This window comes from Scyliorhinus torazame, chromosome 11 (genome assembly GCF_047496885.1).
Source record: "Scyliorhinus torazame isolate Kashiwa2021f chromosome 11, sScyTor2.1, whole genome shotgun sequence".
In the NCBI taxonomy this organism is placed as follows: domain Eukaryota; kingdom Metazoa; phylum Chordata; class Chondrichthyes; order Carcharhiniformes; family Scyliorhinidae; genus Scyliorhinus; species Scyliorhinus torazame.
Genome location: NC_092717.1, coordinates 121,599,831 through 121,615,065, shown reverse-complemented (window position 1 = coordinate 121,615,065; position 15,235 = coordinate 121,599,831). Strand labels below are relative to the sequence as shown.

General features: G+C 50.2%; 1 protein-coding gene across 2 annotated transcripts in view; it reads right to left on the bottom strand.

The window, feature by feature from the left end:
• ca8 (carbonic anhydrase VIII) overlaps positions 1 to 15,235 on the bottom strand; it is a 122,226-nt gene that overhangs the window by 48,781 nt on the left and 58,210 nt on the right. The gene's annotated exons all lie outside the window — the stretch shown is intronic.

Sequence of the window (15,235 nt, the reverse complement as noted above, 5' to 3'; positions counted from 1 at the left end):
AGGGTGAGTGTGCCTTTTATTTTTCGTTTAAACATTTTTATTCGCCATATTTTCATCATTTTCACCATAAAGAAAAACAAGAAAATCCCAACAATATATAAAAAGAAACAGTCCCACACAAACGTAAGAAATCCCCCCTCTACCCGATCTCCCCCCCCCCCCCCACCCCCCCCCCCCCCCCCCACCCCAACAGTCAACGGTAGCCAACTCCCAAAAGTGCATCAGGAACAAACCCCAACAATTGTAGATCCCCCCCCCCCCCACCCACAGCTCAAATTTTGCCTTCTCCAGGGTCAGAAAGTCCAGCAGATTCCCCCCGCCATGCCGAGGCACAGGATGACCTCCACCCAACAGGACCCGCCTACGAACTATAAGCAAGGTGAAGGCTAAAACATTTGCCCCAGTCCCACCTGCAGCTCAGGCTGGTCAGACACCCCGAATATGGCTTCGAGGGCACCGGGCTCCACATCCATATACAAAACCCCCGTGATTGTGCTAAATACCGTCCTCCAAAACCTTTCCAGCTTCAGGCAGGACCAAACATATGAACATGGTTCACGGAGCACCTCCCACATTGCTCACAGGCATCCTCCACCCCTGGAACAACCGGCTCATCCTTGCCTTTGTGAAGTGCACCCTATGCACGACTTCCAGCTGCATCAGCCCCAACCTTGCACACGAGGTCATCCTCCGCAACACCTCACACCCCAGGCCCTCTTCCAACGCACTGTCCAGCTTATCCTCCCACTTGTCTTAATCCCCTCCATGGACACCCTGTCCTCCACCAGGATCCCCCCAAATAAACCCCCTTTTCCAGCTCTCCCGCTGACAGCACCGCCTCCAGCAACGAGGTCAGCAGAATCGGGAAGATCGGGATAACCTTTCTTGCGAAATCCCGAACCTGCAGGTACCTAAACCCTTCCTCTTGCGCCAACCCCTCTCCCAACTCCTCCAGGCTCGCGAATTGCCCCGCAAGGAATAAGCCCTTAATTTCCTTGATCCCCCTCTCAACCCATCTCCAAAACCTCGCATCCATCTTCCCTGGCTCAAGCCCATGACTCCCCTTAAAACGACATCCCCCCTCACCCGGCCCTTATCTTAAAATTCTGCCTAAAGTGCCTCCAAATCTTCAATGCGGCCACCACCACTGAACTCACCGAGTACTTTCCTGAAGCCATCAGAAGCGGTTGTCAGCACCCGCAACCCCCTGCATGAGCCCGATTCCATCTTAACCCACCGGGCATCCCTCTCCTTGCTCCAGCCCCGCACCTTCTCCGCATTCGCCGTCTAATAGTACAGCAAGTTTGGGAGGCCTAGCCCCCAGCTCCCCCCCACTTGTTGTCCTCTCTGCAGGACCATCCTCCTAATAATGGCCATCTTCCCCCCCAGATGAATAAGGAGATCAGATTGTCTACCCCCCCCGGAGAAGGACTTTGGTAAAAAAAAAAGCTGGCACCGGAATAGCAACAGGAATCGCGGCAAAACATAACTGCCTGCACCCGCCCATCCATGTTAGAGGGAGGTTGTCCCACCTCGACAGATTGGCCTTCACCCTCCCCACCAAACTAGTGGAATGATAGCTTTGGAGCCCTCCCCAATCTTGGGCCACCTGCACCCTCAAGTATCTAAAGTGTGTTGCCGCCAAACGGATTGGCAGCCTCCAACCCACCCACCCCTCCCCCGGCTGGGAGATCAAATTCAATTTATACCCAGAGAATGTCCCAAATCTCTGGAGCTTCATTAAACTCCCCACTGACGTGCTCGGTTCTAAGATATACAAAAGTGGATCATTGGCGTATATGGGGGAGCACGGTAGCACAGTTGCTTCACCGTTCCAGGGTCCCAGGTTCGATTCCCGGCTTGGGTCACTGTCTGTGCAGTGTCTGCACGTTCTCCCCGTGTCTGCGTGGGTTTTCTCCGGATGCTCCGGTATCCTCCCATAGTCCAAAGCTGTGCAGGTTAGATGGATTGGCCATGCTAAATTGCCCTTAGTGTCCAAAAAGGTTAGGTTGGGTTACGGGGATAAAGAGGATAGGGGGGAGCCCGGTGCCCTCAAGCCGCCACCATCTCCGCTTCCTGCGTCCTCCCAATTGCCTCCTTCACCTCCTGCTCCCCCACCGGCCCCTCCAGGCCTGCTCTATCCTCCTCACCCAGCCTCAGATACTCTGACACATCCAGGAACTCCCTCCATCTCCCACTCCTTCCCCGGTGGCGCGATCTATAAAACTCCAAATACTTTATTGATCTGCTCCAGGACCACCACCAGCTTCTCAATCTTATCCCGTACCCAAACTATCTCCCCCACCGCTGCCTCCCTCCAGAGTTGGCCTGCCAACATACACCCTGCCTTCTCCCGGTGCTCACAGGTAGGGTGCTCTTTCCAAGGGCCGGTGCCGACTCATGGGCTGAATGGCCTCCTTCTGCACTGTAAATTCTATGATTCTATGGGCTCCCTATGTTCCACCCCGCCCCCCCCCCCCACCCCACCCCACCCCCCATCCCCTTCCACAGCTCGAGCTCCTTAGCACGCTGGCCAAGGGCTCTACAGCCGATGCAAACCGGGGGGGGTGGGGGGGTTGGGCACCCCTGCCTCGTATCTCTGTACAGTGCAAAGCACCCTGAGTTCATGCTGTTAGTGCGAACACTCACCATTGGTTCCTTATACAATTTCTTATACAACAGCCGCACCCATGCCGTAAACCTCGACCCAATTCCAAATCTCTCCAATACTGCCATTAAGTAACTCCACTCTACCCGATCGAACACCTTCTCTGCGTCCAGTGCCACCATCACCTTTGTCTCCTTTCCCTCCACCAGGAACAAGATTACATTCAACAACCTCCTCATATTTGAGAACAGCTGCCTTCCCTTCACAAACTCGGTCTGATCCATCCCTCCAACCTTGATGCCAGTACCTTTGCCAATATCTTGGCATCTACATTGAATAGGGATATGGGTCTATACGAATCACACTCCATTGGATCCTTATTCTTCTTTAGCAGCAGCAAAATCGAAGCTTGAATCATCGTTTGCGGAAAGACCCCCACCCTACCTATTGCATCCTCAAACATTCCTACCATCAGTGGAGTCAACTTATCCTTCAATTTCTTATAGAATTGAACTGGGAACCAATCAGCCGCCACCATCTCCGCTTCCTGCGTCCTCCCAATTGCCTCTTTCACCTCCTGCTCCCCCAGGCCTGCTCTATCCTCCTCACCCACCCTCGGATACTCCGACACATCCAGGAACTCCCTCCATCTCCCACTCCTTCCCCGGTGGCTCCGATCTATAAAACTCCGAATACTTTATTGATCTGCTCCAGGACCACCACCAGCTTCTCCATCTTATCCCGTACCCAAACTATCTCCCCCACCGCTGCCTCCCTCCAGAGTTGGCCTGCCAACATACACCCTGCCTTCTCCCGGTGCTCATAGACCGCCCTCCTCACCCTTCTCAACTGGTGCACCACTTTCCCCATGGACAACTGTTTGAACCTCGCCTGCAACTCCTTCCTCTTGGTCAAGAGGCCCAGATCCAGGTCCCCTGCTTACCTCCCCTCCACCTCCAGAATCTCCTCTATCAGCCTTTGGCACTCCTCTAGCTCCTCCTTGTCCACCTTAGCTCTGAACGAGATCACCTCCCCTCTCACCACTGCCTTCAGAGCCTCCCAAATCACTGACTGCAAAACTTCCCCGTGCAATCCTCGATCACCTTCCTGACCTTATCACAAATGCTCCAGTCTGCTAACAACCCACGTCCATTCTCCAACCTAGCCCCTGGGCCCTCCCCTTCTTCGAAACCACATTCAACCAATGCAGAGCATGGTCCGAAATCACTATTGCTGAGTACTCCAACCTCCTAAGCCCAGCCAATAGCACCTTCCCCACCATGAAAAAGTCTATCCTCAAGTACACCTTGTGCACCAGGGAGCAAAATGAATATTCCAGTTTGCTCGTGTGTAAGAACCCCCACCGGTCCACTCCTCCAATCTTCCTCATGAGCCCAGCCAGCATCTTCACCACACTTGACTGGGCCAGCGAGCGCGGCTGAGACCTATCCACCTTCGATTCCTGCACCATATTCCAATACCTCCCCACTATCAACTCGTGGGTCCAAATCTGGGATGGCACCCAGCACCCTCTTCACAAACTCCGCATCACCCCAGTTGGGACCACAAACACTCACTAATGCCACCAACCTCCCCTCTAACTGCAACCCCCCCCCCCCCACCCCCGTCACTATCACTACCTGCACCCATGGTCCGCCCCACCTTCTCCATCTGAAGCCTCTTGCCCACCGAAACTGCTACATACACGCCCCCCGCTATCGACCCCCGAGCGGAAAACCGGACTCACCCAACCCTTCCTAAGCCTCACCTTATCCTTCACACTCAGGTGGATTTCCTGAAAAATCACCATGTCAGCCTTTAAGCTCGATCTCTTCAACGGTCCCCACTCACCCCTCACGTTCCATGTCACTATTCTGAACGGAGTCCTTCACCCTCCCACCCCTCCTACCCGCCATCATCATAGCCCCGTGCCCTGCCCTTCGGGCCTGACCCACCCCATCCCTTTATTACTGTCAAACCCTCCTCCCACTCACAGAATCCCCCTCATCCACTTCCTCTTGAAAACACCTCTCCCAGAATCAATCACATCCCCCACCTTTCACATCTCCGAGGCCCAAATTCAGTTCAACCTGGCTCCAATGATTGCTGCCCCTCCCCCAACCACACTCCTATTCACTAGCTAGTGAGGAGGCCCCTGCCCAGGCCCACCTCCTCCCAATACCCTCCTCATGACCCAGTCCCTGAAAACAAAGCCAAACAAGGAGTGTGGTTGGGGGAGGGGCATCAGTCATTGGAGCCAAACAAACAAAGCTAGTGCAAAAGCCTTGCATCAGAAAACCGCTATAACCCCAAAGCCCAATATAATTGTAAACAACTGTAGACCATAACAAAGGTAAACTACCCTTTCCCATTCAACCGACGGAAAAACACAGTTTTACCCCACAAACAACAAAATACAACCCAAAACTAGAGATAAAGGCTAAGCACAGCTCCCCTCCCTTCAGTCCAAGTCCCAATCCCAGACCCGCCCCTCATTTGAGTCCCAATCCTTCAGCCTCTGAATTCTCTGGCCATCACCTCGATCACTGTTTCCACTGTGAGGAGAGCGGCACCACCCAGCGATCCAGCCTCGGCCATCTGTCCTGCTGCCAGGTTGACCTGTTCACTGGACGGCAAACTTTTGCTCGCCGCCTTCTTCCCAGCGGCTTCCTTCTGGGTCTTACGTCCTCACGCCGTTATTGTACACCTGTCCGAAGCCCTCACTCATTCTCGCCAGCTCCACCGTCAAGTCCTGGCATGTTTGAATACCAACTCCTTCCCACTTCAAATCACGTTGCCCAACTCAGGACCTTCTGCTCGACATGAAACTTGTGAAAGCAAATTATAACCACCACTGGTGGCTCATTTGCTTTCGGCTTGGGCCTGAGACACTAATGAGCCCTGTCGAGCTCGTATCAAGAGTGTTCTTCCCACTCTCCCCAAAGCACTGTCAGCACCTTCACGATGTACTCAGTCGGCCTCGGGCCCTCCACCCCCTTAGGCAGGCCCACAATTTGTAAATTCTGCTGCCTCAACCTTTGTTTGCCTCCGCTGCTCTCCGCAGCTCCTCACCCATCGAGATGAACTGGTCACCATGCTGCAACAGAGCCTCCTCCACCCCCTTCAACTTTTCTTGCTCCCGTACCTCGGCTGTCTTCGGCATTGCCTTCTTCACCGGGGCAGTCGCCTCCTCCTCCCATTCTTCATCGAGCCATGATCTCCTTTTGCTACATCTCCATGTGCTTAGCGAACTGCCTCTGAATTCTCTGGCCATCACCGTGGTCAATGTTTTCACTATGAGGAGAGCGGCAACACCCAGCGATCCAGCCTCGGCCATCTCTCCTGCTGCCGGGTTGACTTGTTCACTTGACGGCAAAATTTTACTCGCCCCCTTCTTCCCAGCGGCTTTCTTCTGTGTCTTAGACATTGCCCAGCTTGCTTATGCTTTCCCGCATCAGCTTATTCAAAAACGGCCTCTGAAACAAGGCATTAAAATCCACAAACCAGAGCCTCGAGCAGGAGCCACCCAACATGAGACTTCCATCTACATGCCGTCACCAGAAGTCCCATACCCTTTGTTTTTTCTCATAGCTAGAGACCCCAGGCAAGGACCACCATGCAAACTAGTTGGGCTAGTTAATGGGGGTGGGGGGTTTGCTGATGTGGGTGTGGTTGGTGCGGCGCAGCTGGTTAAGGAGGGATGGCGGCGGCAGGCCAGCGGGAGCTGGCTAAAGGAGGATTTTGGCTGATCGACAGGGAAAGGGGAGCTCCCCAACCCAGTTGATTACATGGAAGGTGCGGGGGTTGATTGGGCTGGTTAAACGGTCACGTGTTTTTGCACACTTGAGGAGTTTGAAGGCCAACGGGGTAAACAAACAATTTTATTGAGGTATTTTTGGCATTGTAAACAGTGACAATATACATTAGTGTGCAAATATCAATTACAAAAACATAGTGCAAATGACAGTTCCTCTCTCACAAATAGACCCGCCTATTCTTCCCCCCTACTCTACACTATTCTACCCTCTCCCCCTCCCCACCCCTCCCCCCCCCCCCCCCCCCCCCCCCCCCCCCCGCCCCCGCTGACGATTAGTTCCCCGCGAAGAAGTCGATGAATGGTTGCCACCTCCGGGCGAACCCCGATAGTGATCCTCATAAGGCGAACTTGATTTTTTTCAAGCCGAGAAAACTTGCCATGTCTGACAGCCATAATTCGGTCTTTGGGGGCTTTGAGTCCCTCCAAGCCAACAGTATTCGTCACCGGGCTACCAGGGAAGAAAAGGCCACAACGTCGGCCTCTATCCCCTCCTGGACTCCAGGGTCCTCCGACACCCCAAATATCGCCACCTCTGGACTCATCGCCACCCTTGTTTTCAGTACCTGGGACATGACGTCTGCAAATCCCTGCCAGTACCCCCTGAGTTTTGGGCATGACGTCCACAAATCCCTGCCAGTACCCCGAGTTTTGGGCATGACGTCCGCAAATCCCTGCCAGTACCCCCTGAGTTTTGGGCATGACGTCCGCAAATCCCTGCCAGTACCCCGAGTTTTGGGCACGCCCAGAACATGTGGATATGGTTCACTGGTCCTCCTGCACATTTGTCCTCCAGCCCAAAGAATTTACTCATCCGGGCCACCATCATGTGGGCCCGGTGAACTACCTTGAACTGAATCAGGCCGAGCCTGGCACAGGTTGCGGTTGCATTTACCCTCCCTCACGCCAATACACCTCCCTCCAACGCCCCACCAAGCTCCTCCTCCCACTTGAGTTTCAGTTCCTCGGTCCCTGTGTCCTCCGCTCCCATAAGCTCCTTATAAATATCCGAGACTCTCCCCTCTCCTACCTCTCCCCTGGAAACTACCCTGTCCTGGATCCCCCTTGGTGGAAGGCGTGGAAAGGACGGGACTTGCCTACGTACGAAATCCCGCACCTGCAAGTCCCGAAAGTTATTTCCCCTTGCCAGCCCGAACTTCTCCACCAGCTCCCTCATGCTCGCAAAGCTCCCTTCCAGGATCAAGTCGCCCATCCTTCCCACCCCCCGCCACGCTCGAAACCCGCCTTCCATCTTCCCCGGGACAAATCGGTGGTTGTCGCATATTGGGGACCAGACCGACGTTCCCACTTCCCCCGCATGCTTCCTCCATTGGCCCCAAATCCGCAGAGCCGCCACCAATAAAGGGCTGGTGGAGTATCTGGCCGGCGGGAGCGGCAGAGGAGCCGTGACCAGGGCTGCCAAGCTGGTGCCCCTGCACGAAGCAGCCTAGTGGATGAGATTTTGAGGGTGGACCGGAGGTACTCGGTATGCCAGAGGAGGCACTATAAAGGAGAGACAGAGGCTCCAGATGGGGTTTGGATTGGTGTCCATGGGGAAGGCAGTAGAGCAATTGCGGAGGGCTAGAGGGGCAGTGTAGGAGCATGAGGAAAATGCGAGCAGGATGTTGGTGCACCAACTGAGGAAGCAAGCAGTGACGAGGAGGCTGGAGAAGTTAGGCACGAGAGAGGCAAGATGGTGACAGACCCAGAGGGGGCGAATGGGGTATTTGAGGTCTTTTTAAAAAAGGTTGTACGAGTCAGAGCCTCCGCCTGGGGAGGAGGGGATGAAGCAGTTCTTGGATGGGCTGAAGTTCCCAAGAGTGGAGAAAAAGGTGCAGGGGTTGGGGCCCCCCGATTGAGCTGAGGGAGGTGATGTACTGCATAGGCTCGATGCAGGCGGGGAAGGCTACGGGGGCAGATGGGTTTGCAGCCAAGTTCTTAAGATGCTTGGTGCGGTACTAAGGTCCCTGCTGGTGAGGATTTATGATGAGCCAAAGGGAGGGGGTTGCTCTCTTCTTCCCCCCCCCCCCTCCCATATTGTGGCAGGCATCCATTTCGTTGATTTTAACAAAGGATAAAGACCCTAATGGAATTTGGCCATTTCTCAGGGTATAAATTGAACATGGGGAAAAGTGAGGAGTTCTCAACTAATGCTAGAGGGCAGGAAAGGAGGCTAGGGGAATTGCTGTTCTAAGTGGTGGCCGTCAGCTTTCGGTATCTTGGGATACAAGTGGCGTGGAGCTGGGCCTAGCTACATAAATTGAATTTAGGCGACTGGTGGAGGGTATGAAATCGGATTTTAAGAGGTGGTATGTGTTGCTTTTGTCATTAGCTGGGCGCATGCAGGCGGCTAAAATGATAGTGCTGCCCGTGTTCCAGGACCTCCCCATCTTTGTTCCCAAGTTTTTTTGTGAGGATAATTGTGAGGTTTGTGTGGGCGGGGTAAATCCCAGGGATGAGGAGAGCATTTTTGGAGAGGGTTGGGGGGGTGGGAGCGCTGGCATTGTCGAGCTTGCTGAATTACTACTGAGCCACGACCATCGTAATGGTCAGGAAACGGGCAGTGGAGGAAGGGTCGGTTTGGGGTCGAATGGAAGCAGAGTCGTGTAGGGGGACGAATCCGAAGGCATTGTTGTTGGCACACCTCCCGTTCTCGCAAGCCCGGTACTCCGTGAGCCCAGCGGGTCTCCACGTTGGGAGTCTGGAACCAATGCAGGCAACATTTCGGGTTGGAAGGCATGTCTCTATGAGCGCCCATATGCGACAATCATAGGTTTGTGGTGGCGGGGTATATGCAAAGTTCCGCGGGTGGCAGCAGGTGGGGCTGGAATACTTCAGGGACTTGTTTGTAGGGGATAAGTTTGCAGGCTTGGAGGAGCTTGAGATATATCAGTTGCCTAAGGGGAATGGGTTCTGGGTCCTTCAGGTAACGAGAGAGGTGCTGTCCTTCCCGGGTGTGCCACCTCTGGTGCTGCAAGATAAGTTATCCGAAGATGACATTGGGAGGGGAGAGTGTTGGACATTATGGAGAACTGATGGAGAGGGAAGGCACACTGGTAGAGGAGATCAGGCGCACATGGGAGGAGGGGTTGGGTGAGGGTGCGAGGGCTAGGCGTAGGGCGAACGCATCCTCGTTGTGTGCGAGGTTAAGCCTCATCCAATTTAAAGTGGTGCATAGGGCCCACGGTCACTAGGATGAGTCGGTCCTTTGCAGGCGTGGAGGAGGGGGGGCCCTAATCACATTTGAGCGTGTCCAAAGCAGATGGGGTTCTGGCAGGGACTCTCAGATGTTACGTACGAGAGTCTAGGTGTAGGGGTGGCCCAGAGCCGGAGTGGGCGACATTCAGAGTGTCGGAAGAGCTGGGAGTCCAGGTGGGTAGAGAGGCCGATGTGTTGGTCTTTGCCTCCCTAATAGCCCGGACACAGATTCTGTTGAGCTTGGCAGGACTCAGCCGCCAAAGGTGGAGGTGTGGGTGAGCGACCTGACAGAATTCCTGCACTTTGAAAAGGTTAAGTTTGCCTCACGAGGAGCGGAGGAGGGGTTCGCCTGGAGGTGGAAGCTGTTTATCAACTTCTTTAAAGCGAATTAAGGGATCAGCGTGGTGGCGGTTTAGTTTTTTTTTTGTCTTTTTATGGTTTTGTTTTGGGTAGGGAACTAAGGGAACAGGCTGAGTTGTGGGCTTGGTATCAGTGGCCATGGTTGGCTTGTGTTTTTTGCATCTGTGGTTTTCTGATATTTTTATGTATATATACAAAATACCTTCAATAAAAATATTTTTTTAAATAACGTCCTGTTCTTCTATTCTTCCTACCAGACAACCTCACATTTTCCCATGTTATAATTCATCTGTCAAAATTTCACCCACTCACTTAACCTATCTATATATCCTTCTATAGACTATGCACCTTCCTCACAATTTGCTTTCCTACCTTTGTATTGTGAGCAAACTTGAATCACAGAATTGTTACGGCACAGAAGGAAACCATTCAGCCCATTGCGTCTGCTTCAGCTCTCTAATGAGCATTATGACATAGTGCCATTAGCCTGCCTTTTCCCCTCAACATGATTACTTGAATAGGAACAATCTAATGCTCTCTTGAATGTGTCGATTCAACCAACCTCCGTCACACACAGGCAATGCATTCAAGACCCGAGCCACTCTGGAAATGTCACATTTGCTTCTTTTGCAAATCACTTTAAATCTGCGCCCTCCCATGTTCGATCCTTTTACAAGCAGAAACAGTTTCTCCCCATCTGCTCTGCCCAGCCCACTCATGATTTTGAACATTAACATGAACATCCCAAGTCATTAATATGATTGTAAAAAGTCGAGGTTCCAGCACAGACCTCTGTGGCACTCCAGTAGTTAGTTTGCAAACCTGAGAATTACACATTTAGCCCGATTCGTTTCCTGTTAGTTAGACAGTCCTCAGTCTGTGTTAATATATTAATTATTACCATGAACTCTTACCATGTGAAATCACCTTTTATATGACACCCTATCAAATGCTTTTTGGAAATCCAAGCACGCTATACCTATTGATTCCCCTTTATCCATCCTGGTTGTTAAAGAACACCAAATAAATTTGTCAAACATAATTTCCCTTTCATAATACCATATTGATTGTGCTTGATTGTATATTGATTTTCTAGATGTCCTGCTACTACTTCCTTAATAATAGATTCCAGCATTTTCCCAATGGCCACTGAAAGGCTACAGCCTATAGTTTCCTGCTTTATGTCTCCCTCTTCTCTTGAATAATTGTGTTAGATTTGCAGTTGATCAGTCCGCTGGAACTTTTCTAAAATCTAAGGAATTTTTGAAGATTGCAACCAATGCATTCACCATCTCTGCAGCTACTTCTTTGAAGACCCTAGGATGCAGATCATCAGGTGCAGGGGACTCGTCAGTCTTTAATCCCATTAGTTTTCCTCATACTTTTCCTCCAGTGAAGTTTTAAATTCTTCCTTCCTTTTTGCCCCTTGATTTTATTGAAATATTTTTGTGTCTTCCACCGTGAAGACAGATACAAATAGTTGTTCAAAGTCTCTGCCATTTCCTTGGTTTCATTAGTACTTCCCCAGTCTCACCCTCCAAGGCAAAGATGTTCACTTCAGCCACTCTTCCTTTTTATATTCTTGTAGAAGCTTATACTTGCTAATTTTATATTTCTTGCTACTTTATTCTCATATTCCAATTACTCCCTCTGTTTTTTTAGACATCCTTTGCAGGTTTTTAAAATGTCCCCTATCTTCTGATCTACCACTAATCTTTGCAAATGCCTTTTCTTTCAATTTGAAATCATCCTTAGCTTCCTTTGTTTGCTTTGGATGGTGCATCTTTCTTTCTCAATCTTATACATCTTTGCTGAGAGTTACGAAATGTTTCCTTAAATATCTACCATCTTAACTTTTAACCTATTTTCCCAGTCTACTGTAGCCAACTCGGTCTCCATTCCTTTAGAAATGCCTTTAATGACCGTCCAATTCTTGAACCTCTAGCCAGAGGAAGTAGACTTGCAGCATCTGCCCTGTTAAGACATTCCAGAATCATAGTTTCCACAAGATCACCCCCTCATTCTTCTAAACCTAAAGGCCCATCCTGTTCAGTTTCCATTAAATTTCCTTAACCCCATTATAATATCCACCATTTTATATTCCAAGGAACCAACAATTAGTTTTGCTGTTCTCCCTTTACATACTTGTAGAAGCTCCTACAGGATGAAATCCAGTGAATTCCCTTGCACTAATTCCATCATTCAATGAAACACCGCCGTTAATCAATAACCTCAGCAGGTACAAGCACAATAACTGACATAGACCCTGATCCACCCTGTATTACTCTTCGTAAATCATCTCAAGGTGGTTAACATGGTAATTCCACTCAAATATATGTTATTATTGCCAATCTTCCTATGCACCATTATAGCCAAGCTTTCCACTATCACCACCTTGGGGGAACCATTGACCAGAAGATAAATGGAAACTGAATCAGCCATATCAACACAATGGCTTCAAAACACAGGAAACTGAATAGTTCACATCCTGACCACTACCAAGCTCAATCAAAGATTGAAATGGAATACATACTACTCAACCATCTCAATGGGTGCAACTGTAGCAACACTCCAGGACAGGGCAGTTGGTTTGATTGATGCTCCACTACTAGACCTGATGTCCATCCTTTCCATCACCACTGTGGTTTCAGAGCAACTAGGAAGGGCCTACTCTCCATCACCACATCTCGAGAACATTTAAAACGTGCTCTGGCGTGGAGCAACTGTCAGGAGTTATAGCATCGACAGCTTCAACCAAAACCAAATATCACCCCACAATTCAAGACAAGACAACTCCCTTACATGCTCTTGGATAGAAACACCAGAAGACAATGACCATGCTGGAACCTTTTTATGGAAAGGTTTTAGGGAGCACATATAATAATCATCTTTATTGTCACCAGTAGGCTTACATTAACACTACAATTAAGTTACTGTGAAAAGCCCCTATTCACCACATTCCAGCACCTGTCAGGGAACACCGAGGGAGAATTCAGAATGCCCAATTCACCTACCAGCACGTCTTTCGGGACTTGTGGGAGGAAACGGGAGCAGCCGGAGAAAACCCACGCAGACACAGGGAGAACATACAGACTCCGCACAAGACAGTGACCCAAGCCGGGAATCGAACCTGGGACCCTGGAGCTGTGAAGCAACAGCGCTACCCACTGTGCTACCGTGCTGCCCTATACATTCTCGAGACATCAAGCAGATAGGCCAGAAAAGTTAAATGCCATCTCTTTTATTAAAAAAGGAAAATAGCCTTCTGGCAGATATTCTGAAAACCTTAGAAAATATTAAATCCATGCCATCGGGACTTCGGCCGGTCAGGGGCGGAGAATGGCGGAGCAGACCTCCATCAATGGCCCCAGGTAGGTGCTGGGCGTTGCAGCGTACTCTTGAGTACTCAGCTTTACGGGGCCCGCAGATCGCGGAACCGACGCCGGTCCTGATTCAGTGCGGAGAAATGGATTCTCCGTCCCCGAACCGGCCACGATTTCGGCATCAAGGTGCGGAGAATCCAGCCCAGAATGTACCACTCACCTACCAGCATGTCTTTCGGAACTCGTGGGAGGAAATCCACGCAGACACAGGGAGAACATGCAGATTCCGCACAGACAGTAACCAAAGCTGGGAATCAAACCTGGTACCCTGGAGCTGTGAAGCAACAGTGCTGCCCACTGTGCTACCAAAACATCCATTGATGGTTGACTTCTAAAGTGCTATGATGTAATGCTAAGACAGATAATTAATTTTAGATTCCACAGGCAAAGAGTTGGCATAGATACGATGGGCCAAATACTTCCCATCTCTGTTGTAAACTTTTACAGTTTTCTTGGTAATTTTATTGATGTACAGTAAGTTAATGAGGGACTATGGTCGCATATTGTTTATTGATTTTCCTTACTGCCTTCCTACTGCCAAATTTCAGAACTCTTGTCATGCTTTACAGAAACCATCAATACTCTTTTCAAAACAAAACATTTTATAACCTGCCCTCCCCAAAGAACATAAAACTTGTGACAGTATTCAAAGAACAGCAAGAAAGTTACCCCCTGGTATCCAGGCCAATATTTACTCCACAACCAACTGTATTAAAACATATAGGCTGCGATCTTCCAGTCAGCAGCATAGCGGAAATGCCCATCACTGATTGTGATTTAAGCTGCCCACTTGACTTACCTATATATGCTGGATCCTTGAGAAGCTTCTGGTGCTTGGCCCCAGCTTTGATCCAGTGACAAGCAGAGTCAGAGATTGGGTGGCAAAGCGTAACTACAGCAGAGTGAAGACCCCTTTTTCATCATGAATATGCCTCTTATGGTCTGTCTTCAGTTCATTGATTTGCAGAGTGTTTAAATGGACCTGTCACCCACACACTGCATAGCCGTCCGCCTAACCCCTCGCTCCCCCAACAATGCTCATCCTATCTCGTGTACTCCTGACAATGCTCACCTCTCCCATGACCCCTCCCCCCAACAGCCACCCCGCCCTCACCCACCTGACATTGCTCCTACTCCCCAGACAATGCTTACCCCCCACCCCCAACAATGTTCTCCCCTTTCCTCCTCTCTCCACCCCCCCCCCCCCCCCCCCCCCCGCCAGACGATGCTTACACCTATCCCAGCTTACCCTCTCCTTACAAATAGCCACCTCCCTCCCCATATCGCTGACTATTTCTACATCAGCTGAATTGGAACCAGGAATTCCAGATGGTTTCAGGAGAGGGGGTGCTGAACAATCCCGTGGCAGAGTGCGGAGCAGTTTTGGAGGGGTTGTTGAACTATGCGTGCACAGGAATTTCTCAGGATGCCACGGCTCATCAATGATTTAAGTTGAGTAAATTCCCACTCCTCCCCATATCAGATCATTCACGTCAACATCCATTCATTATCTCATTGCTGTTTGCATAACTTTACCACGTGTAGAATTGGCTGTTATGCCGCCTAAATTATAACAGTTACTACAAAGTATTTAATTGAAGGAAAAGTAATTGGGATGTCCTGTGGTTGGGAAGCGCATTACATGAATGAGTGAATCAATGAATGAAAGTTCTTTCAAATGTGGATATATTTTACACCTGAATGTTGTGCATTTACATAATATTACATAGTTAAGCAAACTGTACTGAATTAATAATAAAATTAACCTGGATAAAATTGGACAACATAATAGTCGTATGACTATTTTTAGTTCAAATATCTAATTGTGTGTTTAAAATGTTCAGCTTGAACAACTTTTCTTTTTAAACTAAA